General features: G+C 42.0%; 1 protein-coding gene and 1 long non-coding RNA gene across 2 annotated transcripts in view; one reads left to right on the forward strand and one right to left on the reverse strand.

Annotated features, from left to right (window-relative positions):
- The window catches only part of LOC127659674 (protocadherin-11 X-linked-like), a 233583-nt gene that overhangs the window by 128570 nt on the left and 84291 nt on the right, over window positions 1-20722 (forward strand). The gene's annotated exons all lie outside the window — the stretch shown is intronic.
- Window positions 1941-19005, reverse strand: LOC127659676 (uncharacterized). Its single transcript, XR_007972563.1, has 3 exons — window positions 18869-19005; window positions 8487-8584; window positions 1941-2201 (listed from the first exon to the last, which is right to left on the reverse strand). It is a non-coding gene; the product is annotated as an uncharacterized LOC127659676 (long non-coding RNA).

Raw genomic sequence — 20722 nt, forward strand, 5'->3', positions numbered from 1 at the left:
AAAATTGAATATGTGGTCACAATTTAGCATTTTCATCTGTAAACATCTCTGATGCATCTCATTCAATATGAATTTAGAGTTGGAATTATCTCTCACATTTTTAAACACTACCATTGGTAGTGTGACCTCACTTGATGTATAAATAATGAATAGCATCAAAAGTTGGTTCATAAATAACTGGATGCAAAATCCCATTTCATCTCTTACCTTCACACTAATGTAATCAATAAGATCTGATTATTATGTTATATCCAACAATGTAACTGAAGATGTCCTTCAGCTCCACTTGCATTCAAGGGACAGCTTCAGAAAATTCACTTTGAATTTGGTTTAAAGTACCTGATTGAATTTTAACGGATAATTAAATCAAGCAGTAAATCAATTCATTCCCCCTCCGAAATGGAGTATTCAACACTCCCAAGCATCAAAAGCCAATTATGATAAAGTTATTATCAAAGTCGTATAATGGTAGTAAAAACCTGGATTGACACCAAATTCTGTAATTTTTCTGTAATTCCGAATTCTCAGGTAAAACATTTATTGCATTTTGCTGCTGCACATGTTTTCAATCTATTTCACAAAATAAAAGTGGCAGTTTACCCACAGAATCCTCTGGGGGGGGGAGGACTTAGACTGCGCTCTTGATGAAGAACTAGATCAAACTGGTCTAATTTCCTAAATGAATCCTCCAGAACTATTACCAGTGAGCCCAACCTCTGCATAATGTGATGAGCACAGGGAACATTGATGAACTTTTTTAATTATTATGCCGCATGGGAATTTGACATACCAGTTCAGGGATGCACACCATCAGGCTTTTCACTGTTTTTCAGCTCCTTTTTAATTCACCCAATTTGTCGGTCCAAATGAAACACTGAAAGGTTAGAGTGTGGAGTAATTAACAGCACTGGGCCTAATGAAATCAGGAGGGGATGGTGTGCACCATGAGGATCAATACAGGTCTTTAAATGTGAGTTGGCTAGGAATTGTTCAGGGAAATACAGACCACTTAATAGTAATACGTTGATGAAAAGGCAACCCGCCTGCATGGGCTAAATGAGAATCTGTTAGAGCACAGATAGAGGTGTCACTCTAAGGTGGCAACATATTGAGCTACGATCGTTTGGCAACATATTCAGCTATGTGAACACGTTCTTGGCTAATCTACTGAGATGGATGTTCTCATGCCTTGGGGTTTTCAAATGATGACGAATGAAACAAAGGTGCAAAAAGCCAGTCAAATCAAATCGAATCACTTTTATTGTCACATGACCATGTACACAAGTGCAACAGTAGGTGAAAGTCGTGTGTGCAGTTCCGAGCAACATAGCAGTCATGACAGTGACGAGACATATACCAATTACAATAAACAACATATTTACACAACACAATTTACATATCAAATGTACACATAATTACACAACACAATATAATATACAATGTACAGTAAATAATACACACAATATGGAATGCACATACAATAACAAATAAAAATAAAAAGTATACATATAAAATTAAAAAAAAATTAAAAATATATATATATGCTGTAGTTATAATGTGGAGACTATAATTATGACAGTCCAGTGTGAGATAATAGATTAATAAAGTGCAGTGCTGGTGTATATTGATCATGAGAGATCAAGTGTTCAGAAATCTGATTGCTTGGGGGAAGAAACTGTCATGTAATCGGCTGGTGCGGGTCCTGAGGCCTGATGGTAGCAGTGAGAGCAGCCCCAAGTCTCTGATGATCCTCCGAGCTTTTTTCACACACCGCCTGTTATACATGTCCTGGAGGGAGGGAAGCTCACCTCCAATGATGTTTCTGGCAGTTCGCACCACCCTTTGCAGGTCTTTGCGGTTGTGGGCGGTGCTATTGCCGTACCAGGCAGTGATGCAGCCAGACAGGATGCTCTCTACAGTACTAGTGTAGAACCGTGTGAGGATGTGGTGGTTCATTCCAAATTCCTTAGCCGTCTCAGGAAGAAGAGGCGCTGGTGAGCCTTCTTCACAACGGCCTCAGTGTGGACGGACCATGTGAGTTCCACAGTTATGTGGACACAGAGGAACTTGAAGCTGGAAGTCAGTCTATTTGTTGATCTTATAATGTGTGACTCTAAATTATTTGTGTGTTTGCCCACCAGACAAAACAAGGATTGGGGAACAGATGCTGGCTGTAAACATTTGCAGCTTTGCTCACATTCCTGAAATGAGAACAAATTAAAAGTGTAATTAATCACATGAATACTTCGACTTTAAACTCCTGCTGTCTCAGACATTAACGAGCAGCACAGGATTGATAATTCTGCACCTTATGCAGAATTTTCTTGAAGATGGATTGAAATCTGTGGTGGCCGTGTGCCAAAATACACTTAATCTGGGCAGAGCTGACCTTTAGAAGTGTGAACAAACAGCCTTAAACAAAATGGGAAATTATATAGGGGAGACTGGTGCTGGTTGTCACTTTTTTACTCCAGTGACTATTTCTCAAGTTCGGTTTATTTTTAAAAGCAAATAACAGGGCTTGTTACCACATTATATGGGGAAGTTGTCACAATGGGAACCTGTCATTGCAGTAAATACCATTCTATTGGCTTTTCAGCTAAATTTAAACAGTGTTCATTAATGAAACACACACCAAAAAATAAATAATAAAACAGCAAATGTGGAAAAGGTAATATATCAAACTATTGTTTTGGCTAACAGAAATTGAAATAAAAAAATATTTTATATAATAATACAATTACCTGCCATCACCTGACTTTTATGAAAAATACACTTGTCCTGAGAACACATTTCAACCTTTGGGTTAAAGTCTACCTTCATTATATAGTTGGCCCTTGCATGAGTGTATTCCAATGTGGATTTATTGTTATTGATTATTCAACAGCTATTTCAAAAATACAATAATACTGGAATTTTAGTTTGAAGGGCAGAATTGAGAAGAATTACACTAACTTAAAACGTTTGAAGATGTTTGAAACCAACATACATGCATTTCTGTAGTTAAACTTTTGACTCCAAACCTTACAGTTACTGAGATATAGCCCTTGTGACAATTTTCCCTGTCTCCCCTATACTTTAAAAATAAAGTATAGTGAAGCATGAGATAAAGGTGAAATGCCTCAGTGTGGGACATTTGTGTCAGCAGGATTTACAGGGATCAAGTCAAGCAACTGCTAAGCATGCTCTGTTGAACATGATCAAAAAAGGTGCCCAACCACTATTTGTAAATAAATCACGAGCAAATCACAACATTATATTGAATGACAAGATTGCTGAGATTGGTAAAAGGCCTGAACTTCCTTTTCAGATGGTTTCTACATCATTGCATTTGAGTGATAAATCATCATGTGATACAAAGTGTCAAACAGCTCTCCCCCATTAGTCTACATATGCTCAATTACTGTTTATAATGTTGCTATGTTTGGAGGTGTGCATATGCTTCAACTATATGTGATGGTGCGTGTGGGCGGTTGTTCACATGCCTCACTGGAACAAGGTGCAGTGAGATATTACACACTGAGCTGTGCTGTATTTCACTGAATACAGGCACATAAACAAGGCTCTCTGGGCAACTGTTTGATGGCAGGTCACGTGATACTTTCACCTCCACTTAACAGCTGAGGTGGAGGTCCAAGGCCTGCCAGACAGTTTTGCATGGCTGAAGTACTACAACAGCTTGTGCTTGACTGTCCTGTCACTGTTTTAGCGCTATACATGCCACTTCCTGCCAAGGAGCCCCTAGTCATGAGAGCAGCCATTGGAAGCTTTGGAAAGGACAACAGAACACTGCTTCTCAGACTTCATCACTGTTTTGACTCATGGTCGATACGTGTATACTGTAAAGACTTAATTGAGAAATTGCTTTGTAGTAAGAATATATTAAAGCAGTAAGCCACAATAGGATGTACATTACAGTGATTTTACCACTGATAAGGTGCATTTGTAGGTACACTGCAAAGCAGAGTGTCTAAAAACAACTTAACTGTAGTAAAAATCATGAGAACTTACAGCCTCAAGTGGCTTATTGCTTTTATAAAACAATATGATAAAAGGCATCAATGTTTAATAAAGTTCATTCATTTGTAATCATAATAAACACTTCTCCTTACAGGTGTAGTTCATTAGTCTATAGGCCACTTCCTCTCTATTTTGTTTTAATTTTGAGCTGCATTCATTTTGCAAAGGTTACATCTCTTATCCACACCAAAAATAACATAAAGGCCATCTAAAATGAATCCATAAGAGTCTAGTTGTTAAATCCATATCTTCAGAAGCGATATAAGTGGGTGAGAAGAAGATACATGTCAAAGTCCCTTTTTTTACCATAAATCTACAATTTCACTTTTACTTTCAAAATGTGAAATAATTTAGAAGTGAAAGTGAATGTGGAGATTGGGTGAACTATCCCTTTAACTACTGAATTTTGCAACAACATCGATTCCTGCTCATCCAATCAGAATTTAGAGTCTGAAATACTGTTTGCAGTTGTCAGACCACTAATGTAGGAAGGCACTGTCTAAGGGCAAATTCTTTGTTTTAGCTGAGACATGAGTTTGCTGCAAACAAGCAATATATTTTAGCTTTATGGAAGGGGTGACTGTGCATCATCATCCTTCAAGCCTAGGGAGACAAGGGTAACTATTGTTAAAGAAGGATCTGCTCATTGTAGGTTTCGTCCTACATTCATGGGCACTTAAAATTAATACGAATTTCCTTTTTGACCAAAGTGTTTGGTTTTATTGAGACATAGGCTTTTAAAGCAGAGCCAGGATTTAAACTCCCTGGGGTGTGAGCTTAGTCCAGCTATCAACAGTGCAGTTCGAGCCCGGTGGTGGGTCTGAAATTAGCCCATAATACCACCTCAACATGTCAGATCCACTGAGACAGGTTTGGAAAAGAGAGCGATTGAAGGACAACTCTAAACAAGTACTCCATTGAGGATTTAGAGCCCAAAGTGAATGTTTCCTTCTCATCACGACATCACAAGAGGGCTGTGACCCCAGCAAGGACATCTTAAACAACAGCACTGCGCCATGAGGCTCAAGTACTTAAAACACCTCAAACATATGGCTTACTAAACAAGTAAGCTTCACTTGTTTATTCATGTACTGCCAGGACTCAAAATGAAGGAATGGAAGGCAGAACCAAATGGGTGGTGAGTTTATGTGAATAAGCATTAATTTAAGAAACTATTGAACAGAATCTTTGGTCATGAATATACTTAAGGCCTGAATTTAATTTGGTATGATGCAAAAAGTAGTAGAGGACATGACATCGGGTGCAATCACGTTAATTAAGCGTTTCTGTCTTTTTTCGTAAATGAAAGGCTGATGCTTAGATTTTAATATGACCTGATATTTTAAATGACCTGCTCTATGCTAGTAAAACCACTGCATATGAACTTAGGATTTTGCATTGTATGCAAGTAGTATATCTCTATCCATATCATTGTAATGTTTGATGTGATTCTTTTATTTTGAAAGTTTATTTCCCGTTTCATTTCATGTGGTTCCCTAGTCATGTGATTCCTGTTTCCTTCCATGTTCATTTGTCTTGTTTTCATTGGGTTTTTATCTTGTTATCTTGTTATCAGTTATGTCTGTTCATTGGTTCCCTCAGCATTGTTTTACACCTTGTCCATGTATTTAAGGCCTCATGTTTTCCATTGCCCTTAGTCAGGTATTGTGTGTGTTGTAACATTTTTTGGAAGTCAAGTCAGGTCAAGTTTTGTCAAATTATGTTATGTTGTGTCAAGTCTAGTTTAGTCAAATCAAGTTCATGTTTATGTTTTGTTTTATAGTCAAGTTCATGTTTATGATTTGTAGTCACATTTCTGGTTTTCACACTTCTAGTAATAAACTGTACTTGGGTTCTTCACTCACCATTCACTGTAGGGGAGATGGTTAATGAGCCAGCGCCCACGCCTACCACGGTTAACGAGCCAGTGTCCCATGTCATGGTCGATGAGCCAGCGTCCCACGTCATGGCTCGTCGACCATGATGTGGGATGATGGCTCGTCGTCCGCCTCCCCCACAGTGAATGGTGAACCACTTGTTTGAAGGGCAAGGTCTATATACTGAGCAAGGCCGTCGCCACACCGACCGACACAAGATGAATCCAGCAGTTCAGCTCCTCCGTCTATGCCAGGGGAGTTGTACTCTGGAGGATTATGTGGAGGAATTCTGCTCTCTGGCCTGGGTGGATTTTAATGAGGTGGACCACAAGGACTGTTTCAGTTTTGTGCTGAATGAGCTGGTTTCCTACCTGATGCCTGATGGTCGGTATGCCGATGGCCTTGCTTGGTATATCGACCTTGCCCTTCAAATAAGTTGTTCACCGTTCACTGTGGGGGAGGCGGATGACGAGCCAGCGTCCCACGTCATGGTCGACGAGCCAGCGTCCCACGTTCCACATCATGGCCGCTGAGCCAGAGTTTCACGTCATGGCCGCCGAGCCAGAGTTCCTCATCGAGGTCGCTAAGCTAGTGCCATCTTTTGCCCTGGATCCTGAGCCTGCTCCATGCCATGTCACAGCAATGGCTCAGCCTGCTCCATGCCATGTCATAGCAATGCCTCAGCCTGCTCCATGCAATGTCACAGCAATGCCTCAGCCTGCTCCATGCCACATCACTGCCATGCCTGAGCATGCTCCATGCCACGTCACTGCCACGCCTGAGCCTGCTCCATGCCACGTCACTGCCATGCCTGAGCCTGCTCCATGCCACGTCACTGCCACACCTGAGCCTGCTCCATGCCACATCACTGCCAAGCCTGAGTCTGCTTTCACACAATTTCATAGCCACATATGAGCTATTAGACCTGGAAATGGTTCCCGCACTTGTACCCACCCTATGGACGCTTCTTCGTGATCAAGTAAGGGGAACTTTTGACCCTCTGACCCCGAATCCCCCCCACCCCCGGACCCTCCGAGCCCTGGACTCCGCCTTGGCCTGTCGATCCCTCGGCATCGTCTCAGCACTGTGTTCCCTCAGCTCCACTGTGGTCCTTTGGCCTGTCGGCATTACCGGGGTTCCTCGTCCCTCCAGCTCCTCCTTGGTCTGTCGATCACCTGGCTCTGCCTGGGCTCTCCGATCCTCTGGCTGTGGCTTGTCTCTCCGATCTGTCAGCTACACCGGGGACGTCCATACCTACGGCTCCGCCTTGGTCCTCAGCCCTACCGGCTATGCCTCAGTATTTCGATCTCCCAGCTCCGCCTGGCTCCTCCGAGCCTCCAGTGCCGCCTTGGTCTTCCCTGGTGTCGCCCCTTGAAGTCTCTCATGGACCCAGCTTCCACGGCTCTGCCCCTCGAGCCTCTCAGGGCCCTACCTTCCATTGACTGTGCCCTGGTCCCATTCTCTGTCTCAGCCACGCCATGCCATCCCAAGCCACCCCTCAAGGACCCCCCCAAGCTCCCTACAGAACTTTGGGAATTATGTCATGTTTTATGTGTTTGTTCATGTTTTGGGTGTCGTAATTCATGTCTTTTATTTTTAAAGTATATTTCCTGTTTCATATCATGTGGTTTCCTAGTCATCTATCTATCTATCTATCTATCTATCTATCTTGTTTTCATTGGGTTATTGTCTTGTTATCAGTTCTGTCTGTTCATTGGTTCCCTCTTCATTGTTTTACCCCTTAACCATGTATTTAAGCCCTCATGTTTTCCATTGTCCTTGGTCAGGTATTGAGTGTGTTGTAACATTGTTTGGAAGTCAAGTCAGGTCAAGTTATGTCAAGTCTAGTTTAGTCAAATCAAGTTCATGTTTATGTTTTGAATTCACGTTTTTTGTTTTCACACCTCTAGTAATAAACTGCACTTAGGTTCTACACTTCATCATCATCATCTGCCTGTTATTGCAAGCATTGTTGCACTCATAATGGACAATCTAGTTTTATCCTGCAGATACCTGCCTAAGAAATTTCAGGGATGTATCTACAGTATATTTAAGCAATTTCAAGGTTAAAATAAATTGGGATTCTGAGATGCAACACAATAAGCCCTGGTGTTTTTAATCAATTATTAATCCAATATTTTAATGATCAGAAAGCTAGGGATGATCAAAGGCCTAGTTCGTGCCTCTCTGCCATTGCTCACTGAGACACACTTTGGCGCTTTGAAGTGCTGCACTGACAAATGCACGTATCTCTACATTTCTTGCGCAGGCATACACATGGAAGCTCTAGGAAAACACTGGCTTACAGAGCCGCTGTGGAAAGGCTAGGGACGTTGACCTGGTCATGTGTTGGTCTGCAGGAGAGGTAGAGCGGTAAGGCTCGTCATCTGGGTTGTGAGTACCCACACTTGTCTCTAATTATAGTGATGGCAGAGGGAGATCTGAAAAGGCAGAGTGTCAGTGTGGGGGACAGTATGACCGTATGCACAACAGAGGGTCATGAATTGCGCTTTCATTTATTTACAAATAATTTTATCAACTGTTAATGTCGATTGTGTGCTTAAAAACAAACAATTTAAAGAGACTTACCTTGAACCTGCTTCGTTGTCTACCGACTCCTCCATTGCCCACGAACGTAGATACATTTATGGTGCTCTTTCCATTTTTGGAACTGCAGCGCAAACATTCTGGAAAAAAAAAAACTGTATATTTTATGACAAATCATACAGGTTTTAAATTATATCAGGGTGAGTAAGTTATGACAGAATTATTTATTTTTATTTTAGTTATTTATTTATTTTTGGTACAGAATAAAAAGTTGCTAGAATGACATTTACAAACAAGTGAATTGTTGTATTTTATTCCACTGTGTCTCTATTCCACATGATTGCATGGATGCAACATGATTTCAATATCTGTAATATTAGAGCACATTTCCTTGACGTTTATGAGCCAGGTTGAAATCTTTTGTCTATTTCTGTACAATTTACTTTCCCAATTAAATCTGAATAGCACATTTTGGTCACCCGGTGCAAGGGCAAAGCTCACATTAAATCCCAGCGAATGCATCTCTTTCTATAAAGGGCTCCCTGTAGTGAAAGCACAGTTCCATTCATGGTTAACCTAATGAGCTAATTAATTTGTTGATTATTATTTTCAGCCTCAAGATGGATTGTCACATGGCAGTGTTTGTCTTCATGAACATTTAACCACATAATTCAAGGGCAAATAATTCACAAGCTGAGATATTTCAATGCCTTCTGATGAACCAAACTAATCTGTGACAACGTGTCTGGTGTCTGGGAGACTTCACTCCCATCCTGACAGCCAGTGATAACCTGTTTTTATGGATGCACACAATCTACCTTTAGCAATACAAACCCAAGCCTCCAATGAGTTTATCAAAGTAATTGTAAAACTAATCTGATGTATTTTTCCCTTTATCAGATAAATCAGTCTTGGCAGATATTGGGCAACAGAGCATTGAATGAGAAATAAATTTTTCTTTGGTGACAATATACTGTGAAAGTATTATTTTTTAATCTGTTTATGGGACTGTCCTGTGCTGAGCACGGCATTATGCATAGCCCTACTTTACAAATGAATAGAATTTGACTACCCAAAAACATGAAACTGCTTTTTATGTCTGTCTGATGGTGTTTAGGCATTGAGGCACATATACTATATTGCTCATGCAAACGCTTAGAAACAAGCAATCCAAAGCTAGTCATCCTGTAACGATTGAGGCTGACAAAGGTTGAGGATCCAAGTGCAGTTAACTTTATTTAAACGAATGAAAACAAAACACGAAAACACTGGAACTGGGAACACAGGCAACAAAACATGAAAACACTGGAACTGGGAACAGAGGCATGGGAACGAACATCACCTACATACAACCACGTTCACAAACAATCAACGAAAGACAGGGACTACACCAAAAACCAGGATATATATACATGAACATAGAACTAAGGGGCCAATGAACAAACAGAACACCAAACAAGATAACGAGGGAAGCAAATGGCAAACTTAACAAGGGCAGGTGAAATCAATGAACAGTGAACACGAGGGCTGACAGGAAGACTATGGAGGTACAAGGGTGACAAAAGTGAAAACTAAGGAATAACAAAAGTGACAAAATTACAAACAAAGGGCAACAGTGAGACAAGACAGGGTAACCGTTACATAGCCCCCCCTCAAGGATCGGATACCAGACGATCAACAAATACAAAAACGGGAAGAACAAATGACCAATGACTGGGGGCACAAAGGGCAGACAGACAGTCCGGGGGGCAACGAGGGGCAGACAGGCAGTCCAGGGGGCAACGAAGGGCAGACAGGCAGTCCGGGGGGCAACGAGGGGCAGACAGGCAGTCCGGGGAGCAACGAGGGGCAGACAGGCAGTCCACGGGGGGCATGAGGGACACGGAGACAGACCAAGGAGGGCGAGAGGGCAGATAAGCAGTCTCTGGGGGTGTGTGCTGGGAACCAGGTCGGGTGGCCTGGGGAGCTTCCAGCGGGTAGGGGCGGGTTTAGGTGGACTGAGAGATGGCCGCAGAGCAGGGGCCGGTTCAGGGCACCTGGGAGGTGGCCACAGGACAGAGGCCGGTTTAGATGGCCCAGGAGCTGGCCACTTGGCAAGGACAGGGACCGGGTCAGGGGGCCTGGGAAGAGGCCACAGTACTGGGACCGGGTCAGGGGCCCTGGGAGAAGGCCACACTAAGGGGACAGGTTTGAGTGGCCCGGGAGCTGGCCACAAGGCAAGGGCCGGTTCAGGGAACCTGGGAGGTGGCCACGGGACAGGGACAGGTCTAGGAGGCCTGGGAGGCAGCCTCAGGACAGGGACAGGTCCCGGAGGCGGAGCTGAGAGGGGCTCTGGAGACGGAGCTGAGGGGGGCTCTGGAAGCGGAGCGGAGGGGGGCTCTGGAGGCTCAGCCGTAGGAGGCTCAGGAGACAGAGCTGAGGAAGGCTCGGGAGACGGAGCAGAGGAAGGCTCGGGAGACGGAGCAGAGGAAGGCTCGGGAGACGGAGCAGAGGAAGGCTCGGGAGACGGAGCAGAGGAAGGCTCGGGAGACGGAGCAGAGGAAGGCTCGGGAGACGGAGCAGAGGAAGGCTCGGGAGACGGAGCAGAGGAAGGCTCGGGAGGCGGAGCCGCTGGAGGCTCGGGAGGCGGAGCCGCAGGAGGCTCGGGAGGCGGAGCCGCAGGAGGAGGCTCGGAAGGCAGAGCCGTGGATGGTTCGAGAGACTTGAGGGGCGGAGCCCTGGGAGGCTCGAGAGGCTTGAGGGGCGGAGCCCTGGAAGGCTCGAGGGGCTTGAGGGGCGGAGCCCTGGAAGGCTCGAGGGGCTTGAGGGGCGGAGCCCTGGAAGGCTCGAGGGGCTTGAGGGGGCGGAGCCCTGGAAGGCTCGAGGGGCGGAGGGCGGGCTCTAGGGCGGGCTCGACCACTGGCGCTGGCTCGGGGACAGTCCTGGCTACAGGCGCTGGCTCAGGGACGGTCGAGGCTACAGGCGCTGGCTCAGGGACGGTCGAGGCTACAGGCGCTGGCTCAGGGACGGTCGAGGCTACAGGCGCTGGCTCAGGGACGGTCGAGGCTACAGGCGCTGGCTCAGGGACGGTCGAGGCTACAGGCGCTGGCTCAGGGACGGTCGAGGCTACAGGCGCTGGCTCAGGGACGGTCGAGGCTACAGGCGCTGGCTCACTGACGTTTGAGGCTATCGACTCTGGCTCACTGACGTCTGAGGCTACTGGCGCTGGCTCGGGGACGGTCGAGGGCTCAGGGTCGCTCACCGTGGCTGACGAGGACTCAGGCTCGCTCACAGTTACATGCGTGGGCTCTAGCTCGCTCACCGTTACATGCGTGGGCTCTAGCTCGCAGACCGGGGCAGGCGCGGGCCGGGAGGCGGAAGCCCGTCTTCTCTCCCTCCTCCGGGCAGACGAAGTGGGCCGCGCTGGCTCATGGAAGGCGACTGGCGACGCTGGAACGCTGTTCCTGGTCGGCGTGACTTCAGGCTCGCTGGCCGGGGCAGGCGTAGGCTCTGGCTCGCAGACCGGGGCAGGCGTGAACGGGGAGCCGCACAACAGCAAGGTTAACTCCAGGAAGTCGCGGAGAGTCCAGCCGCGTGATTGCTGGCGGCAGCCGCTCCTTCAGCCAGCCACTCAGGTTTTCCCTGAAGAAGACCACCAGGGAGGAGTCTGAGAAGTCCGCAACAGCCGCCAGTTTAAGGAAGTCGCGGACGTGGGCCTCAATAGGACAGTCCTCTTGCCTCAGGCAGAGCAGGTGGTATCTGGCGAGTAATACTGCTGGATCCATGGTGTGGTCTTTCATTTTGTAACGATTGAGGACTGAGGCTGACAAAGGTTGAGGATCCAAGTGCAGTTAACTTTATTTAAACGAATGAAAACAAAACACGAAAACACTGGAACTGGGAACACAGGCAACAAAACACTGGAACTGGGACCACAGGCATGGGAACGAACATCACCTACATACAACCACGTTCACAAACAATCAACGAAAGTCAGGGACTATGCCAAAAACCAGGATATATATACATGAACATAGAACTAAGGGGCCAACGAACAAACAGAACACCAAACAAGATAACGAGGGAAGCAAATGGCAAACTTAACAAGGGCAGGTGAAAACAATGAACAGTGAACACAAGGGCTGACAGGTAGACTATGGAGGTACAAGGGTGACAAAAGTGAAAACTAAGGAATAACAAAAGTGACAAAATTACAAACAAAGGGCAACAGTGAGACAAGACAGGGTAACCGTTACACATCCCATACCTCAACTGTTTTTCTCTTGGAAAAGCTGAAAATGAAACTTTGCAGAAACCATTCCACTTATAACAGTGTCAGAAGATATAATGTTTTGCCTGTTGAGATCTGCATATCCTATTAAATTAGTACACCAAAGGCTTATGTGTAAATGTTTCATTGCCTTGATGAATCTCAGTTGTTTTCCATGACAGAAGCAATTATGTTGGTGGCATGTGAGGGGGTGCTTTTTGCTGCAATTGTCCCATGCTACACAGGGCGCTTCTGTAGCCATGTTGTCTGAAGCCTTGAAGACCTGACAGGCCACATCAGTCAGCCCATCACATATGCTCTGCTAATGTGTGTGACCTCTTACACAAATGCGTGTGGGCCCTCTTCTTTGAGATTTGTTGATATGTTAATATGTATTACTTCCTGTTCACTTGCACATCAAAAGACATAACTGACATGTCATGTCCCACAACCATCTCTGGTTGTCACTTCATCATTGTTGCTTCTTCATCACATTCCTGCTTTCCTTTACAATATCAAATTGCTCATTTATTATACTGGAAACAAAGAAAACACAATCTGTGATTAAAAATTAAACACATTTATCTCTTCCTCAGCTATTACTGAGTCCCTCGGGAGAGAATGCTATTTTGCTGCCTTGCAGGCGTCTTTTGTTCCCATTTTGGAGGCATGTCACTATTTATTGTTAATTTTTGATGCTTCATTTGATATGCAGTTCTCCCTGACAAGCACGAAAGACTTCATCTCTGTGTCAATGGCTGTCTGTGAAGTCCTGATTTCAGGTTCACATAGAGCAGAGAATATTCTACCACAAGCTCTGTCAACCTGCTAATGCTGTAATCATAGCTGACTGCAGGCTCGCACTGTTCTACCACCGAAATCAATACGTAATCAGACACATCATGCAGAACCCATAGAAACAGTTTTGCAGGGGTAAATATGTGTGATGTGGCTTATCAATACAAGTCTATTTTTGGGAGCGGTATCTCAAGTCTATATGCTGTTAGTTCAAGGTAAAATTGTTCAAGGTAATTGTTGCGTTCCTCTATGATGTTGTTTGTAGCCTTGTTTAGAGACGTCTGTCTCAAGCACTTGTTGCTTTGTTATTGGGCAATAATTGGAGCAGAGGAGAGTTGTCCTCATTAACAGTGTTTTCCTAATCCTTTTAACCCTGCTGCCAAAGTTTCTAAGCTACACAGAAACTAACAAGAACCTCTGTGCCATGTAATCTGCATTTACTTTATATTGAAGCTTAGGGCAACAACCTTGACCTACTCTCTTATGATGAGCTACTGAAGTCTCATAGAAGTTGTACTTATTAAAGGGCTTACAATAGATTCATTTGGATCTTTGCCTGGAGTTAAAACATTTATCTGAACAACATACACTCAGACAGATTTGAATTTTGCAGCTGCTGGTTTCTTCTTTGGTTTCTTTCTTTTTTTTTCAGGGTTATGATGAAATTTTTGTAGCAACACAAACCAAGAAAAGGTTTTCTCTTTTGAACATGTTGTCGTCAACTCAAGAGAATATTATTCTTTGAGCTTGTTTACAAGCACATATATTTCAGTTAAAAAAATGTTTATAGGGTTTGCAGGATACCGGATAAGGGATAGTATATCTTTTTAATCTTTGTAAAATATCTGTTCCATGGAATGCTTTAATAGGAACATTCTAAATCCATTGCAAGTGAATATGTAAGGCTTAATAACATTAAGGTAATTGATTCAATATGGAACTGGCAGTGTTGGGCAAGGTAAACTCTTAGAAGCTCATCATTTAATGTTGTTCAGCTACAGTCACGCTTTTTTAAAGTGTGTGTTTTTTTTTAGCCCTATTTATTTGTCTCCATCAAATCACTATATTTATCTGGCACAAAAACAATAGGGGTCTAAATTATGGTAACATTAAACAGTATTTGTTGAGATCAATTTACACTAAATACCAATAAGAAAGCCAGAAAACACCATTATTTTAACAACTCGAAAACATCAGCAGTATTCAAATAAATATATATTATTTAATAAAATACATAAAATGCTAAGCTGGCAGAAACTGTCCGAATGAACCGATTCACTAAAATGTGTCATCCCAAAGCTCCATATGAAAGAGTGAGTGAGCATTATAGGTGAGTCATTTGATTATTGCCTCAGTTTGCTCGACTGTAATGCTCCATCAGGATTACCCAGTGGTTCTGAAGAAAACAACAACCTTTTAAAATGACAAATGACAATCGTTGAAAACACTACAACTTTTCCTTGGTAATATTTCAGTAATCAAGTATATGCAAGTCATTTTCCATCGGCTGTTCAGAATCAGAACTAGCGATGCCGATTCACAAGTGAATCACTCCTTTGAGCTGGTACTTTTCAATGCCAAAAGGCTTAGCAAAACGGGATGATTTGGTTTGTGATTCACACACGACAGATCACATGCGCACTGAATCATTTGAAGCGGTTTTCACGTAGTAAAACAGTGACTGGATACTTCAAAACACTGTGAATGTAAAGAGCGCTAAATGAAGTGGAATATGTTCGTATAATCAACTGAAACAAAACCTGCAAATACATAGAATCGTTTGGTAGCGATGAAGAACATCTTCATTAAATTCAACACCTTGTGCATGACTCTTCAGGTACAGGTATTTTCCAATCGAGAATCAAACCGGTACATGCAAACATAGCATCCTCCTAACACAGCCTCGATATGTTCTGTTTTACATCGTTTGGAGATTTGTATTATTATTATTTGTTATCTAATATCTATTCGGTCAAATTACAAATTACGAAATTTCTTTCGTTTGCAGAACACAAAGATTTCTGGAAGAATTTTTAAGCTCTTTAGGTCCATACAATGCAAGTGAATGGTGACTAGACCTTTCAAGCTCTTAAAATCACATGAAGTCAGCATAAAAGTAAATGATATGACTCCAGTGGCTAAATCTGTCTTCAGAAGTGATATAATAGGTGTAGATGAGAACAGATATTTATTTCTGATTTTATATACTATAAATCTCCACTTTTGAAAGTACTGATCAAAATATTGATCTGTTTCTAACTCACAGTGATTGCATCCTTAATGTGATTGTTAGAGTTTGAAGTTCTGGTCACCATTCACTTACATTGTATGGCCCTACAGAGCTGAGATATTCTTCCAAAAATCTGTGTTCAATCAATATATTATTCCAAGGTGGTCCAGTTGCCAGATCTTGAATGAAACGCATCCTACTCAAACAATCGACACATCATACAAATTACAAATCCTTTATGACCACAATCTGGCAACCTACAACCCATTTGCGCTGTTGATATCCGCGCAGGCAGTAGACGCGGGATGTTAAATCAAGCATCACTGGTAGAGGGGAGGAGAAGACTCAGCTGGTGCTCCGGTGAAAAAAACTAAATATACATGTAAATTTAACAACAGCTGGATGGAAGAATTTTATTTCATATCCCGAAGCCATATCGACAATGCCCACGCCTTTTGCAATGTGTGTTGCACTTATTTTAATATTGGACATGGTGGGAAAAATTACGTTACTCAGCACATTAAATCACAACGGCACAATTTGTATGTATTTCGCCTGCCTCTGCCATCCAGCACCCCACTTCCCCTCTCCCGGATTTGTGTACCCAAATGTTGACAGGTAACAGGCTGCGTGTGTGACATGACTCGAGATTAAACAACTCGGGCAATGCAACGTCGGAAAATAACCACCTACTCTGTATTGAGGAAATTTATCAGATTTCTGAACCCTCTGTCCTCAACTATGGAGAACAGCTGGTCATCCAGGGCCATGAATTCCATAATTTTCCTCGTAATTGCTTTGGTCTTTTCGCTGCTCATTCCAAGGAAAGATAGGAGAGGCTGCTGACTTGTGACTGGCTCTGAGCTCTGGCTAGCTTTAGCCGCTTTCCCATTTTAGCTTCTTTTTTAAAATGGGCATTTGCAGCTGGGTGAGGGTGTTTTAAATGTCTAATTAGGTTTGTTGTTCCGAAAGTTATTGTGGTGGTTCCCCCACGGTTTACTTTGGCCTTACAATTATTACACATTTCGAACTTTATGTATTCTTCACAGTGATGATCTTCCATGCCAATGACATGTTTACATGCGGCTATGGTGTTATTGCCTGTGCCGCTGGCAACAAAACGAACCGGCTTGGAATCGGAAAGACGTGAGGCTGACCAGCCGGTCACCGGTCCGGCCGAGCATGCGGAAAATTGGCTGATTCCGGTCCCTGGCCGGTCAAAAAATTCTGTTTGGAATTTTTGATGTGCAAGTGTCTAGAAAAACTAGTTACAGATGTGTGAATACTGTATATGCCAATATGATGATGGATCATATGACACTACGTCAATGCATAGTCTGCAAAATGAAGGTGTGCAGGGCTCCACTAGAGATAAAGCCCTAGAGCCTCTTAAAATATAGACCTGTGTATCATACCTACACTGTAGGGTTGCAACGGTATGAGATTTTCACGGTATGATAAAATATCACGGTATACGGTATACACAATTACTACTATCAGTGAAAACAGAAGGGTTATTTTATTTATCTATTTCTTTTGAGCAAACACTTTATTATAATTGAAACTTGAAACCATTCATTTTATTGAAGTATGTGTAAAAAAAAGTCTCCCTTTTGAAAATAAAATAAATAGAAAAAATAAGAAAGCTAACAGAATTATAATAAACAGAATTATAAACATGATAAAAAAATAGTATGTAACTATAACATGTTATATAACTAAAGCATGTTAGTTTACATGTTAGCATAGCATGTTATTAACTACTAAATTAAAAATAACATCAGTAAATAACATCCTTTGTGTATTTAAGACTTGTTGTTTGATCATTCGTTGTCAGTTGTTCTGTAACGCTAGGAAACAAGTCAAGAGAGCTGGATCTAGGTGCGGCTATGGATTTTAATGGAAAGATAAACAAAATAAAAATAACGGGCAAACACAGGAACAAAGAAAACATCCACGGTGGGAAAAATACAGGAAACACACGAGAGGTCAAACATATGCAACAACTGACAACAAATGATCAAACAACAGGGCTTAAATACACAAAGGATAATGACTAAATGAAACACAGATGAGGACAATGAAGGACAGCTGGCAGAGATGAGAGCAGGGAAATATGGGAAGTGTAGTCCGGGAACAGATGACAGGGGAGAAACACAGGCCAGACAACAGTGAATCTTGACAGCGTGACAGCACAGCCAGACTGCTCCTTTCTGTAACTTTAACTCAGTGCTTATCAACTGGTTTTGCTTCAGGACTGATTTTACATTGGAAATCAAGTGTCGACCTGCCATAGATCAAACATAACCTGTATGTAATGTATCCTGGGTCACATTTCCTTTTATGTTGCATAGTTTTGTTCATGGTTTTCCAGTACAAGGACATTCAACAAGTGACATTATTTTTGTTGTTGGTGTCAAAATTTACAGGAAGTTGACTCTCCCCCTTTTAAAAATTGAAGAGCATATTTACTTATATGGGCTCATTATTATCCCATTGTTACCTAATATTAAATATTTATACACATATTACACAGAAGGAAAGGCTCCTCATTACCATGGTTAGGTCAGTGCGCTAGTCTTAAATAATAGTAATAATAATAATAATAATAATAAATTAATGTATTTATGAAAAATATATACTAGCTGAAACACATCTTGAAACTTTAACTACAACTGCCACTTTTGATATAAAATGAGGTCTAATAGCTTCTACCTTTAGATTATTTCATATGAAACTATAACATTTTTTCAAAATATAAGTTACTTTTACTCATGTAAAATCCTGAAAGAAATTTGTAAAGGTGATGGTGTGTAATTTTTTTTTTTTGACGCATAGCACAGTTGCTCTTTTCCTCCTCAGTACTGTTTGGCATGTCAGGGCTGCTACTGTTTGAGAGGTTCAAATTGACAATCTCCATAACACTTTAAACTAGAAAAGTCTCGCTAGAATTGAAATTGGTCACAGTTTTGATGTCTGCGCTCCGCAATATCGAGGGAAGCCCAGTTGTTTCACGCGCGCGCCAGAGAGAGGAGCAGATCATGATCGCGAGATCGTTACACTCGCGAAAGTGCAGATGAGAAGTCTTTAGCTGTTTGCGAGATTATAATTAAATCTGCCTCGTCAGGTAAATACTCGATCACTTACTTGGGCGGCCGCCGAAATATCTTCAATGGGAGAAGTTACCATGGCATTGCTATTTCCCTGCTGTCCGCGACCAGTTAAGAAACACTGCTTTAACTCACACACACACTCGTCAGACCGCCTCGCCTCGCTTCTCTCTGACATCTGCTGCCGTGAAACCGGTATACCGCTGCAACCCTACTACACTGTAAAAAAAAATGCTGTTGTTTTTACAAAATAAATCTGGCAGCTGTGGTTGCCAGAATAATTATGTAGAAAATACAGTTAAAATTGTAAACCACTTCATAGAAGAACATGTACATTTTACAGTTTAAAATGGTTGTAATTTACACGCTGGCCCTGTAAAAATCTGTTGTTTACTTTATAAGGTATTTGTTAATCACCATAGTAACCACAGATGGGCACACAATGACATCAAATTCTTCAGTAGTGTCTCTTCCAGGAGCATTGACCAATAAACGTATTGACAGTGCTCGGTTTTACTCAAACAAACACTAAACACCATCATGGTAACACATATGAGATTTAAATAATGCAGTAAACATTAACTAAATTACATAAAATATAACACAGAACACTCCAATGTATATAACTGATATTAAAAATATGATGAAACATAACTATTCCCATAAAATATAATGAAATGTAATGGCTCATGCAGGGAATTGTGGGAATGCCTGATTACTGTTTTTTACTCTAATTTTAACAATAATTTACTGTAAAAAAAAAAAAAAAAGTACATTTACTCTCTTGTTCTTTTTACCATTAATTTTACAGGAAAATCTTACTTTTTACATTTAAATAATTAAATTTTTACATCATTTTATTGTAAAATCTACTGTATTGACTTTTAAAATATATTAATATTTGTTAATCAATTAACACTTTATTTATTTATTTACAGCATTTTACTGTTAAAATTACTGAAATTTTTTCAGGTTTTTCAGGTTTTCCCAAATGGTTCTTAACTTTAGTGCTTCTAAGAAACCTGCCCTTCTAGATAGCTCATTCTCATTTGTCACCTCACATCCTGCTAAAACTTGAGGATGTTTATAGATGTAATGATTTTAGTGCCTTGGCCATCACATGCTTAATGAAGTGACTGTTTTCTATCAGCTCATGTCAGGACGACAACAGATTTAATAAGCAATTGTCTGTTCCATGTAAAGCAATTTATTTTGATCAAATGTCACTCACGAATGCCTGGTGATGTCTCTATGTGTGGAAGGGGCTTTCGGCAGCTTTTGAGATCGCCTTTTTGTTTCTGAAGTGCCTGCCCCAACATGGATGATATTTTCATTATCATGAAGTGCTAAACCCGGGTCAGCGTGCACAAAGTTATGATTAGAGCGATCTCTAATCTTTGGCATTTAGTTAATTATGTTGCTCTCTGGGCGGCCATCCATGTCAACTTCAAATCACTCGAATGCTTTGCCATGTATTTTTAAGTTATTTGAGGTGCAAAACCCGTGAGCTGCTGTACCAGGAAAGCAATGCACTTTCAACTAATCTCCGTTGTTCTAAATTCAATGTCATTATTCACATACTTCACTGAGCCCTTTGGCAACAAAATGAGAAAAAAGACAAAGTGTTTTCACCTTCAGCTGATGAGAACATACAAGTCTGTCAATGCCCTATGCTCTTGCTGGCCATTTGTCTCTGTAGCCGATATCTTTATTTTTTGTAGAATGTGCTCCATTTATTCAGCTGAAAGAAGCATGTGGTTTTATTTATAACCCATCTAATGATTGGTTTGGTTGAATGTGTGGTTTTCCAAGACTTGGGTCAAAGCAGGGGTTAAAACAACATACAGTATTAGATTTAGAAACAAGTATATCAGTGTGGGCATTTAGGTCT

The sequence above is a fragment of the Xyrauchen texanus genome, chromosome 19 (assembly GCF_025860055.1).
Source record: "Xyrauchen texanus isolate HMW12.3.18 chromosome 19, RBS_HiC_50CHRs, whole genome shotgun sequence".
Lineage (NCBI taxonomy): Eukaryota > Metazoa > Chordata > Actinopteri > Cypriniformes > Catostomidae > Xyrauchen > Xyrauchen texanus.